This window comes from Alligator sinensis, unplaced genomic scaffold (assembly GCF_000455745.1).
Source record: "Alligator sinensis unplaced genomic scaffold, ASM45574v1 scaffold635_1, whole genome shotgun sequence".
NCBI lineage: Eukaryota > Metazoa > Chordata > Crocodylia > Alligatoridae > Alligator > Alligator sinensis.
The window spans coordinates 49,172-62,413 of NW_005842482.1; positions in this window are offsets into that span (position 1 = coordinate 49,172).

A 13,242-nucleotide genomic window follows, 5' to 3' on the forward strand; every position below is an offset into this window, starting at 1 on the left:
TAAAAGTCTGGGTCAGACAGTCTTTCCACAGCCTTGGAAGCAGACAAATTATCTAACACAAGACCAACAAGGACACACAGTTTGGAAAACAGTCTGGGAACTGGGTATATGTACAATACTGTTGCATAATGTGAGATAAAAGTAACACCAGCTAACAAGGCCCCAGAACAGAAGGGGCCTGAATCCCAGTTTTTCCCAGGGGCCTCACCTGAGCACCACGAGTTCTCTAATATTCTTGCCAGTGGTTGGGCTATGATACCTGACAGCTCCTTAAGTATTCTGGGGTGTAATCTGTCAGAACCAGTTGACTTGAAGGTGTCCAGCCTCTCAAGGTGTTCCTTTACAAGATCTACACCAGTGATGGGTATAAATTCACTCTCACATTGGCTGTCCCACATGATGCTAGGCAGGGTGGTCCCTTTCAGCTGGTGAAAAAATGACACAAAGTACCCAGTAAGCAAGTTGGATTTTTCCTGGGTGTCGGTTGTCAATTGTCCCATTTCATTTAGCAGGGGTCCAATGTTATCCTTGCTTTTCTTCTGACTCTCCACATATTTGAAAAAGGACTTTTTAGTGTCATTGATATGTGTAGCTAGTTGGAGTTGGGCTGCAGCCTTGGCTTTCCTGGTTTCATAGTTGGTAGGGTAGGAAGGGACCTGAGCAGATCATCAAGTCTGACCCCTTTCCATGGGCACGAAAGAATGATGGGGTCAAATGACCCCAGCTAGGTGATTATTTAGCCTCCTTGTGAAGACCCCCAGGGTAGGAGCGAGCACCACTTCCCTTGGAAGTTGGTTCCAGATCCTAGTCACCCTGACTGTGAAGTAGTGCCTCCTGATGTCCAACCTGAACCTACTCTTAGTCAGCTTGTGGCCAATATTCCTAGTTACTCCTGGTAGTGCTCAGGGGAACAGGGACTCTCCCATTCCCTGGTGGTCCCCCCTGGTAAGTTTATAGAAGGCTGAAGACTGAACCGGTTCAGGTCCCGTAGCCTCTCCTCGTAGGGCTTGCCCTGCTGCCCCCTGACCATGCGAGTGGTCTTTCTTTGGACCCTCTCAATGCTGTCCACATCCATCCTGAAGTGCAGCACCCAGAAGTGGACACAGTACTCCAAGTGGGGCCTGACCAACGTCGCATAGAGGGGGAGGATCACCTCCTTGGACCTGCTCATGATGCATCTGTGAATGCATAAGAAGGTGCGGTTAGCCTTTCTGACTGCATCCCCACATTGGTGGCCCATGTTCATCTTAGAATCAATAATGACTCCAAGATCATTTTCTGTCTCTGTGCTGATGAGAAGGGAGTTCCCCAGCCTGTAGGTATGCTGCTGGTTCTCTTTCCGTATAGTACCTTGCATTTGTCAGTGTTGAAACCCATCCTATTCTCATCCGCCCACCCCTATAATCTGTCCAGATCTAGTTGTAGCCTGTCCCTTCTAGTGTGCCCACCTCACCCCAAATCTTGGTGTCATCCATGAATTTGAACTAGGTGCTTTTCACCCCCTTGTCCAAGTCACTGATGAAGATATTAAACAGTGCGGACCCGAGGACTGAGCCCTGGGTAACCCCACTGTCCACATCCCTCCAGGTTGAAAAAGATCCATCCACCACTACTCTCTTGGTGCGTCCCTTCAGCCCATTTGTGATATATCTGACTGTGTAGGCATCAACACCACAGTCGCCTAATTTTTTAAGGAGAATGGGGTGAGAAACAGTGTCGAAGGCCTTCCTTAAGTCCAGAAAAACTATGTCCACCGTGACACCTGTGTCTAAGGATTTTGTGACCTGGTCGTAGAAGGCCACTAGGTTGGTCTGACAGGACCTGCCCCTAATGAACCCATGTTGGTTGCCCCTAAGCATAATCTCCCCTGCTGGTCCCTCACAGATGTGCTCCTGGATACTTTTCTCAAAGAGCTTCCCCAGGACTGAGCTAAAACTAACGGGCCTATAGTTACCCTGGTCCTCCTTCCTCCCTTTCTTGAAAATGGGGACCACATTGGCCCTTTTCCAGTCCTCTGGCACCTGGACAGAGCACCATGAGTGCTTGTAAAGCCATGACAGGGGTCCCACAATGACCTCTGCCAATTCCCTCAGCACCCTGGGGTGGAGATCATCTGGGCCTGCTGACTTGAACACGTCCAGCCTCACTGGAAGTTCCCTAACTAGGTCCTCACTGACCTTAGGCCTGGATGTGCCTCTCCTGAGTCTGTCTGGAATCCCGGTGCGGGGGGATGTCCCGGTCCCTGCTCAGAAAAATGGAGGCAAAGAATTTGTTAAAGAGGACTACAGGTCCAGACCAGTACAGAATACTCCTCCTTAGTGGTGATTCCTATCTTCCATCCTTTATAAGCCTCTCTTTTTAGATGTAGGAAGTCCACAAGTTCCCTGCTGAGCTAAGGGGATTACTGTGCCCTTTTGTTACCTTTCCTCTGAGATTGCAAGATTTTGCAATTTTGCAAGAGGTAGCTTCTGAGGTACAGGAAATACTCAGTGTTCTCCAGAGTCTCACCATAAATCTGAATTATTGGAGCTGGGGACTCCTTATTAAAAGCTTTTTGATGGAGGACCTTAGTCTTCTGAAAGTTAAGTGTCAGTCCCAGTCTCTTGTATGCCTCACACATTAACAATCTACAGCATCATCATCATAGTGGAGCTCAGTAATTGAGATCAGGGTAGTCTTGGTTTTGGCTCAAAGTTGACTGAAATTAAATGGCTAACTATCCAATTGGCAGTTTATTTCCACTCTGACAGGAAAATTGTTGGTGGTGAGATGTGGCATCACATTAAGGCATATCAAGAAGAGTGTTGGAGTGATGATGCAGCCTTCCTTCACTGCATTCTTAACCTCAAAGGGATCTGTGATATATCCATTACTGAGCACCACTGCTCACATACCATCATGGAGCAGGTGAAGAATGATGATGACTTTCAGTGGGCATCTGTACCTCAGAAAGTTCCTCTATAGCACTTCTCGGTTGACAAAGTCAAAGGCTTTCATGAGGCTGAAGAAGGCCATATAGAAAGGTTTATTTTGTTCCTGGCATTTTTCCTTCAGCTGACTCACAGTGAAGATCATGTTGGTTGTTGCTCTGGATGTCCTAAACCCACACTGAAATTCTGATAGGAGCTCTTCAGCAACTGGAAGGAGATGGTTCAGGAGGGTTCTTGCAATGATCTTTTGTGTGGCTGACATCAAAGTGATCCCTCTAATTTCCACGGTCAGACTCATCTCATTTCTTGAAGATTGTCATGATCATGGGGTCCCTAGGATCATTTGGGATTTCCTCATCATTCCAAATCCTTAAGATGAGGGCATGGAGCCATGATATGGGATCCTCTGCCCCCTTCTTGAAGGTTTTGGTGCACTGTTGTTCGTTATTTGCTTGAGGATTTCCCTCACCTCATCAAGGGTTAGAGGGATTCTGAGATCATGTCTGACTGGGTGTTGCAGAATGGAATTGAGAACACTCTCTTCAACAACAGTCTCAATTGAGAAAATACTCCGTCCAATGGATGTTGATGGCTCTTCTTTCCTTGATGGCTCCCCTGCCCTTTCCTAGGTCTCTTCCACCCTTAGGTCTCAAAGGGGTTGCTTTCCTTGAGACCTAAGGAAAGCAACCCCATGGTCCATGAGTGCTCAGATCATACATGGCTTTGGTGGCACTGACATGGATGTCAGCAAGATGTTGAATCTCCTTTGCTTTGTTTTTCCACCATCTCTTCTTCATATCACAGGTCCTTCTTTGGACCTCTGCCTTGCTTGTTGGTGATTCAATTTATTTTGCTTGGAATTGGTGTTGTTCTGCCAAGCAAAAAAGGCCTTGCACTTATGATTGATCAACTTTTGGCTTTGCTGTTCATTCACAAACTAGTCTCAGTGTTTCCTGGTAGAGAATCCAAGTGTCTCTTCACAGACACTAATGATAGTAGACTTGAAGGCACCACAAATGCTGCTGAAATTCTTCCATTTTTGTTGATTGGAATTCACCAGTTTTTCATTGAGACACTGGTGGAAGAGGTCTTACTTGATTGGATCTTTGGGTAGAGCAGGAATCAAAGCAGGGGTGCAAGTACACTAGTGCTCCCACCCTTGATCCACTCCTACCTGTGCCCATCACTACAAGAGGGACAATTAAAAAATCCTACTTGATTCCTTCATCCTAGGGTTGAAGCATATTTAGTTGACATGAGATCTATGGGGAATGGAGCATACTAGTATAGGCAGAATCTTAGGAGACAATAGTAATTCATTTCTAGCAAACAATACCCTACAGAGCATGTGCAAAACAAGACTTGTCAAGGCTTATAATTTGATCACATTTGAGACTTTTTTCATAGGAATAGCAAAGGGCACATCTTGAATACTACTGGAAAACTGATGCCAAGTGTTAAATCTTTTCTCCAAAGCATAAAGAATTTCTCAAAAACATTATTCCAGCCAGTTTGTTAACATGGGTCAAATAATATATTTTTCCCTCCACCTTGAAACACCACTTTTCTGAAAATGGCCTTCACGCCCACCCATGCAAACCCTACTCTATGCAGTCTTCTTACTTGAGCCTGCCACTTTCTCATATGCCCTCATGAGGGCCACTACTCCGCCCCGTCACTAGGGCTATTGACCTTACGCCCCTTGAGTCTCAGGCCTGATGACATGCCTGGACCCCTTGCCTGTCTCCTTTGTGGCGTAACTCACCAGGTCATAGGGACTGAAACTATACAGTGCCCCATATTCAGTTTTCACTAGGGAGGTACTAGTGTGGCATTTCCTGGGGACCACCCCGCCATAGGCAGCCCCACCACACCATTCAGTCCTAGCAGGGTGCAGTTTTAAGTCATGCCCCAGGAATCTCCCCCATCCCCATAGTTCCTATACTTAACCACCAGGTGTTGTAGAAGCAACAGCTCTAGCTGGCAATGTTCTCTCTAGCTCCCTTCTGCAACTGTAGGCCTGGGATTATATTGAGGCTGCTCTGAGGGCCTGGGTTTTGTGCGGGCCGGGAGCGGTCTGAGGCCCTCAGGGGTGCGCGGCGGGCTGTGGCCAGCAGCCCTGGCATGCGGGTTGGGGAATGCAGGCCGGTGGACTAGACTTAGGCACGGACGCATAGCGGTTGATTAAAGATTATTTTACTTACACTGTAGATGGTCGCGGTGCAGGCAGGAGAACTTGTTTGAGTTGCAGTTACAGATAGGAAAGAAGAGCGGACAAGAGTTCTAATCTCGCGAACTCTAGCCCAATCCAGCTGAAGGCTCTAAAACCGCGAGCCCATCGTGTCAACCGAAGAAAACAACTCAGAGAAAAGCTCTGGATACACTCACATGAAGTTTGCTAGGCTCCGTGGAACTTGCGCGCAGGGAAGGGGTTCGTCGAGGGATCGTTCGGTGATGGGGAGAGGCCAGAGGTTGATCAGACCCCTATAGCCTTCTTAAGGTACACGCTGGGTCTGTTAGGCTCCGCATTGCATGCGGGTGGCAGGAACTCCTTTGCACCGGGGTTTTCTCTTTGCAACTGAGAAATGCACCCTGCAAAGAAAGCTCCTCGTGGCGGGAAATAATTTAGCAGTGCCGAAGCGCGCGCACACAAAATCACACCCTTGGGTTGTGACAGGTTTATATTGAGGCTGCTCAGCCCCATCCTCCAATCCAGGAGGCCTCCTGCAGTCGTGTGACCAACTTGTTAGGCCACATCGCACCTGCCAGCTGCTCCACAGCCTGTTAAACCTCTTAAAGTGGCAGGTACCAAGAGTGCCCTGCTACACCATGCTAATGCACTAATGCACAGTAGAATTAATCTGCTGCTCATTACACATCACAAAAAAAAGTTCACCTTTGCTACTGCACCTTAGTGAAGGCTAATGCACTGTTATATAGTACCTCATATTAGAGGTACTAAACTTAATGCACAAAGTTGCATTAATGAATGTGTAAAAATGCCCACTGATGTGAAGAGTAGATATAGAACCTGGGAGGAAAAGTTGATGTGTGGCAGTGCAGGCTGGAGAGCAGCCAGCAGGTGGATTCAGGTCCAATTAAGAAGTCACCTGACAGTAGGGGGCCACCTGATTGGAGGTGGGTTGAGCAAAAAGAGTATAAGCCCAGACCCTGGGAACAGGGCCAGCAGTTATTTCTGGGGAGCTGGAGGAGTAACATTGCACAGTCTGAGGATTGCACCTCCTGTAACACCTGGAGCTTAAAGTAGAAACTATGGGGTAGAAACTGAATGGGGCCTGAGGCCTGAGTGGGCTGGAGGCTGAGAGTGGCTCAGTAAGGAGCTGAGGGAGTAGTGGATTTGGATGGCATCTGCAAGGCATGGGACACAGTGTAGAGGCAATTCGGAGCCATGCGATTGGTCCAGTACACCAGGACCACAAATGGGGCAGCCTCCCATGTCATACATATTCATTTTACATCAAGGCATGGCAGGTGCAGGGGAGGTCTGCCCTAAAATGGGGGGGGGGGAGGGGAGGGCATCAATCTCTTCGGGTGCCTGGGGATCCAACTTTGTTACAGACAGAATTTATGAGAAGGCCACTATGAATGATTGATTTGGGTGTTGAGGGATAGAATTAACTGATGGCCAGATATGACAGTGATGACTTCTACACTGGGGGCAAAAGATACTTTTCTCAATATATTTGGAAAAATATGTAACATTAAGGGCATGGTCAGGAGTTGCCATTGCTTTTGTGGCCATGAGTTTAAAGATTGAAGTTTGGCCACCGGAGTGATGACCTTCATTGTGCTTTCACACTTAGTAGGGAAGACCATGAGCAGGTTGCCATTTTCTTCCCATTGTATAAACATATTACCCACACACCAGAAGGTAGGCTTAAGTCAAGGAAACCTTTCTGGTTACCTGTGTGTCGGGTCACCACAGGGGAGAGGTTTGTGCCTTCACCCTTCCCACCCCCGACAGATGTTTTCTGGGTTTCTCCCGTGTGTCATGCCCTCTACCAGTCAGCTCGGGGTGGCTCTCCCCCTCTTCCCCTCCTGTTTTTTTCTTCCCTGCCGTAAGTTTTTTTGATGGTTCTTGAAGATATAAAGGAAGGGGGACAGGGAGGTGCTGACATCACTGCTCTGACCACCGCCAGTTGCTGGTTCACGCTCGCATCTTTGAGATTAAAAAAAAAAAACGAACAGCAAATGAATCAAGAAACAGGAAAGGAAATTTAGTGGATCCTCTGGATCCCTTTCCAGGCTTGTCGGGATCCAGACAACTCCTTCTACTGAGTCAGTCTTCCCTTGGACGGTGGAGCCTTCCCCCTTAGGGGCAGATTGGGTCTCCTCTTGACTTAAATTGCCACCATGCCTGGCTTGATTGCTAGTTGGAAGCAGTTAATCAGTGCAAGGCAAACCTTGCTGGAGGAGTATCCGCCTCTTTCTCCTTCTTCCTGCCACATCCAGGCTGGTTGACTGCCAGAGGGGAGCAAATTAACATCCCACGAGGAAAGAAAAAGAGGGAGCTGGGCTGGGACAAAAGAAAACACCCACACTTCTCGTTCTTCCACCTTGATTGCCACTGTATCTGACTTGATTGGAGAGTGGTGGTGATTAATTAACATTTAAACAAAAAAAACATTGAGCTGGGGAAGAGGGTGTCCGTTTTGTTCTCCTGCTCTCTCTCTCCCTTGGATGGGGATTCCTTCAAGCCCATGAGCCTACCAGCCTCTTTCTCACTCCTGGTGCTTGTCTCAGGTGGGATGCGGCCATCCTTCAATCCACCCGCTGGCTTCCAGTCATTCCTCTCCCCTTGGCCCTCTGTTTGGCCCTGGATATTGCTCCAGCTGCTGCGATCCTCTAATCTGCTTCTCCTGGCAAGGTTTTAAAGTGGATCTGGTGTGTGCCAGCAGCTCCTGCTGTAACGTGGAAACTTTATTCGTGTTGGTCTTGAACTTATAGCCAGAGGAATGCACCAGGTAAGTATCTCCTGTTCTTTCACGCTGTGCTCCAACTTCCATCAAACCGTCTGGATGCTGAGAGCCGCTGGCGCAAAATCTGGTCTCCAGCAACAGTGTGCAACAAATTTGGTCGCAGATCTGACCATCGATCTTTTGGAGTTCCACCCACAACATAAATATTTGACAATGCTGAACTGCATTCATACAGGACACAGAAGGTGTGCCTATTTATTGAACAAATGGGGCATCAAGGACTTTCCAATGTATATGTAGTTACTGCATATGCAGTGAGGTGTAGTCAGTGACTCACATTGCAAACTCCTGCCCTGAACTTGCATATCATGGAGGGATTGAAGCAATCTACTTAGCCGGCCCGATGTCATCAGCTAGCTATCAGACCTCAATATACAACTTTAATTAACTTGCACCTTCTCTGCCATTGCTTGCCCAAGCTGTATGAGAAAAAAAAAAAAAGATGGTCTGAAGGAAAAGGTTAAGCACAAATGCACTTTCAGACGCACACGTTTCATAATTTTGTGGTATGATTTTATTTTTTTTTGCCATCTGACTTGATTTTTGAGCAAAACTGGAACAATCAGACAATGGAAAATCTCCAGTTATGAAAAGGAAGCAACGATAGATAAAATTTCCAGCTTCATCTATGATAAATAGCATAGAGCAAAAGATACTGCTTTGTAGATTTAGTTGTTTAATTACTCGAGTTGGAGGACAAGGAGATGATGGCCATTCTTTACCTAGGGAGAGCCCTGGTTATGATTTTGTATTACTGTCTTAATTGTTCTTACAAGTGAACAGTCATAACATCAAAATCAAAGATAAGCTACACATGAAAGAAGGGCAGCTTTAATATTTGCAGTATTTCACTTACAAACTTTGTGTATGATCTCTCTTTTTTCTAAAAATTACATAAGAGCCAACTATGTAGCCAAGCCTCCAGGCTTTTTTTAAGAACAAGATATGGAAAAAATCCACTCGAGAGAGCCTTTGGATTATGTCAAGTATAAGACATCTTTCTGTCTTTAAACACCTGGTTTAAACTTAAAGCAACTAATTTGGAGTTGTTGTGAGTTGTAATTTGGTTCCATTCTGGGCAAACTGCCATCGAAGCAAAGCTTCAGGAAATGGACTGCCACCTGAGAAGATGTCCACCCTAATTTGTTTTGTATTTAATTTCTTTAATTAAAGTTACTCGTTGCTGCAAGGACAGCACTATAAAAATAGTGATTTAATAATAAAAGCATCAGAGGCTCTGGGGAACTTTCTGAAGTCAAGTCAAGCTAAGCTACATTCAGGCAATATGATGGTTACCTAATATGAGAGGTAAAGCCCATAAATAATTATTTTCAAAAAATGTCTAGGGAAAGTAAAACTACTTCAGAAAAATACCACAGTAACATTTTCCGCAATACTTTATCCAAACCCAACTCTTCTTCTCTATTCCCTTCCCCACTCCACCCCCATACACTGGCCTTTTTAGGTTTCAGAAAGTCAACTACTTTTTTCCCTCCAATTCACTTTTTTCGTGTGTGTGCATTTTTAGTCTTCTTACTGTCTGTTATTGGAAAAGCCAAACTGTGCTGAGAAATACTGCTTGTATGATGCTTCCAGCAAAGAAGTACTAGTTATCTCATGAAGGAACTTGTATTAGTAATTGGTTTCGATTCTTAAATATTTTAGGGAAAATATTTCCATTTTTATAAAATCATAAAGTCATGATTTATTTCTTTTTTTCATTTGATTGTCTCTTGATGTTTCCCTTTTTTGTTGACTCTTGGAAGGGTAATTGCTGACATCCAGTGGAGTAATTTTTCTTGGAATAAGGAAGCTTTAATTAGTTCATTAATTATGACTTCATTGGCTTTAGAGATGTTTAAGACCATATAGTGGTTTCATCCTGTCCTCTGATTCATGATGCACATCAGTGCTTACTAGAGCCAAGAAAATTAGTGACTAGTTTTAAAGAAATGGAAGCAATATAGCATAGTAGCAATTAAAGATAAGCTATTCTGTCATTCATAGGACTGTATTATGGGTCTACAAGACTTAATAATAATGGGTTAGGGTGAACGAAAGAGCACCGTTAGCAAAAGTATTCCTGGAGGCATTATGACTGAGGAAACCAGAAAAGAAATATGATGACTCTGTAGCTGCAATGAGGAATCCTGCATTCTGTTCTTCAAGACTCTAACGCCATCCTGCATTTGTTGGCCAATGTTAGGAGTTTGGGCTGCCATGGTTATAGTCCTGTCTCTGTTTTCAGAGTAACCTTGATGTTTTTCCAGTAAAATTACTGATGCCTGATAATGCATATGAACAAGATAGAAGACCATGCATACTTTTCCCTTAGACACACCTGGAAAGGAAACCATAGTTTGGGTCATTGTATTTCTTATTGAAATAACTCCCTCTAAGTTATGGTAACTTTCCTCAAAGCAGAAAAGTTCATGTTTGGTTCTTTTCCAAACTAATTGAATGAGGTTTAACAAAAATGTTGCTTAATAGGGCTGTGTGAGGCTTCAGACCATGCTTTGGATCCAGAGAAGCTTCAGATGCTTTGGCATCTGAAGCAGCATGTCTGGATCGAAGCACTGGCTTCATTACGTGTTCCAAAGTGGTTCAGAGCTTCTGAAGCGCTTCGGAAAAGCTTCGGAGCCACTTTGGAGATCCGGCCATAGGGTATAATGGGGAATCAATGAAATATCTATAACTTTGTTGTTTTTGTTTGATTTGGATGAAATTTGCAGGGGTGGTAGTCTCTGGTGAGGCCGCGAAGCCTGCCAAGTTTCAGGAAGATTGGTGCAGGGGTTTGGGGGGAACTGCACCTCAAGCTGCTGACAACCGAATCTCGTGACATAGATGACCCTGTGTGTGTTAAGGTGCAGAGGGCTAAAAACTACAGGGGTGGTGGCCCCTGCTGAGGCCACAAAGCCTGCCAAGTTTCAAGGAAATAAGTGCAGGGGTTTGGGGGAAACTGCACCTCAAGCTGTGGACAAGCAAAACTCGTGACATGGGCGACACTGTGTGTAAGGTGCAGCAGGGTGAAAGATGTTGAGATGCAGTTTCCCCCAAACCCCTGCACTTATCTCCTTGAAAATTGGCAGGCTTTGTGGCCTCAGCAGGGGCCACTACCCCTGCAGTTTTCACCCCACTGTGGTGTAACACGTAGACATGACATGAGTTTGCTTTCAAGAATTTGGGGTGCAGTTCTCCCTGAACCCCTGCACCGATCTTCTTGAAACTTAGCAGCCTTCATGCTCTCAGCAGAGGCTACCATCCCTGCAAGTTTCATTCAAATCCACTTTGGCCAGATCAAAGCAGGGACTCCAGTCTGGAACTCCGGATCGAATCCCTAGCATCCAAAGGGGCCAGATCTGAAGCTGGATCGAATTGTTGCCTACTTGCACAGGCCTATTGCTTAATGTCCCTCATAATGAAAATATGTTTTCACTTACAATAAATTCGTTTTATTTATCCAGCACTAATAGTAATGTGATGTCAAACTTCTTTTTTGAGTGTTTTATTTTCTTCTGTCCCACATTATAATGTACTTTTTGTTTGTTTGAGGTATCACATGATTGTGTTCTTAAAAGTAGGATAGCATGGCATTTTGGTAACTTCTTCTACAGACAAAGTTATGCTCACATTTAAATGCCTTTTGATTTGGCTTTTGCATTCTGAGTGAACTGAAAACCAGATATGTGATCAACAGAATTGCAAGGTTTTGTTTTGGGTTTTTTTGCAAACTCAAAATTGCATTAAAGGAGTAATAATCCAAACAAATGAAATATTTTGTTCTATCTTTCCCCCAAACAATGAGGTTTATTTTTAATATGTATTATTATGCAATGCTTACCACTAAACAGCAAAAAATTACTACTAGATGTTCCAAATGTGTTTCTGTATGTGTATGGGGTGGGGGTGAGGGATGGGAGGTGAGATGGAGGGGAGCAGAAAGAGCAGGGAAGGAAAGATGAAGGGACACTTTTTGTACTTATCCAATTTGGTAGGTGAAGATGTAATAGGCAGAGTTCCAGTTTGATACTCCCTTGAATGGTAGGCCAGTAGAGCAACTAATGTTGCCATGGGCATGTACCCCATTCTTCTGTGCAACACGGTTTTAAAAAAAATGCTCCGTCCTCTCCCAGTTCTTACGTATAATCTACATTCAGCATCACTTTGAGAGAGACCATGTTTTCTCGCCTACAATATGTGCAGAATATATTATGCATGTTATTTTTGAAAGTCAGAATGAAGGAAAAATTATCTTTCCTTATAGAAAGTAACTGAGTAACAGCAACTTGGAAGCAACACCTGCTTATTGGTCTGCTGCCTGGGAGTTGCATGCAGATTTTACTTTACTTTTAGTTGATAACCAGCAGAAATTGTCCTCACTGCATTTCTCACAGATAATGTGCACTACGACTTCAAGCAGCTGGGTTTTTTGGGGGGAAAAAAATGTGTGTTGTATGTAAGCAAATGCAAAATAAACATACACTGGAGTCTGGGAAATTATATCTGTTCAATATGGTTTGGAGTTTGGCATCTGGATTTTGTCCCTTTGTGATAATGGTAAGAATCCAGGACAAGTAATGCATTACATTATATTAAGCTTTAATTTAGGGGTTAATATGAGTTAATATAGAATTATACAACCAGAAGCTTGTAAGCTATTTGTTTCTCTGGTTTTCCTTGATGGGAGGTTGCCCACGTCTTTTGAAGCTCTAAAATGTCCTTCATTCCACAACCCCCATTCATACTCTTGCTATCCTTAAGTCACACCTAAGGGTAGTGGAGGAATTCAGCATTGTTTCCTTATGGGAAAATTGGGTTGTTTTAAAACAACATTTTAATGTAATTACATTTAGTTGTGCATTTTGTTTTATTTAATAATTCTACCATTCAGTGACCTGGGTACACATAGAATGTGAAAATAATAAAATACATAAAACCAAAATGTACTCACAGTAAAGTTTTTCTACCATTCATTCATCAATTCCTCTTAGAAAAAGCCTGAGAGAATAAATTAACCTTGGTTAATTCAGATTCTGGTGTTGACTTTGTGGGAAACAAGTTTTAGAGTGAAGGATGCCATACCATAAATGCTCTGCTTTCTATTTAAACCCATTAAGTTTGCTATTATGAAAATCTCTGCCAAACTTGCCTTCTATTACTGTATTCAAAGAATGAGGCAGTCTCTCAGGTATTCAAGAATCAGAGTTGTTTAGGACTGCATAAATAAAAATCATCTCCATAAATTGCACCTGGAAAGAAATTGGAATTTATTGCAAATCACAAATCATAGGAAATAATGTGCTGTCCATGAG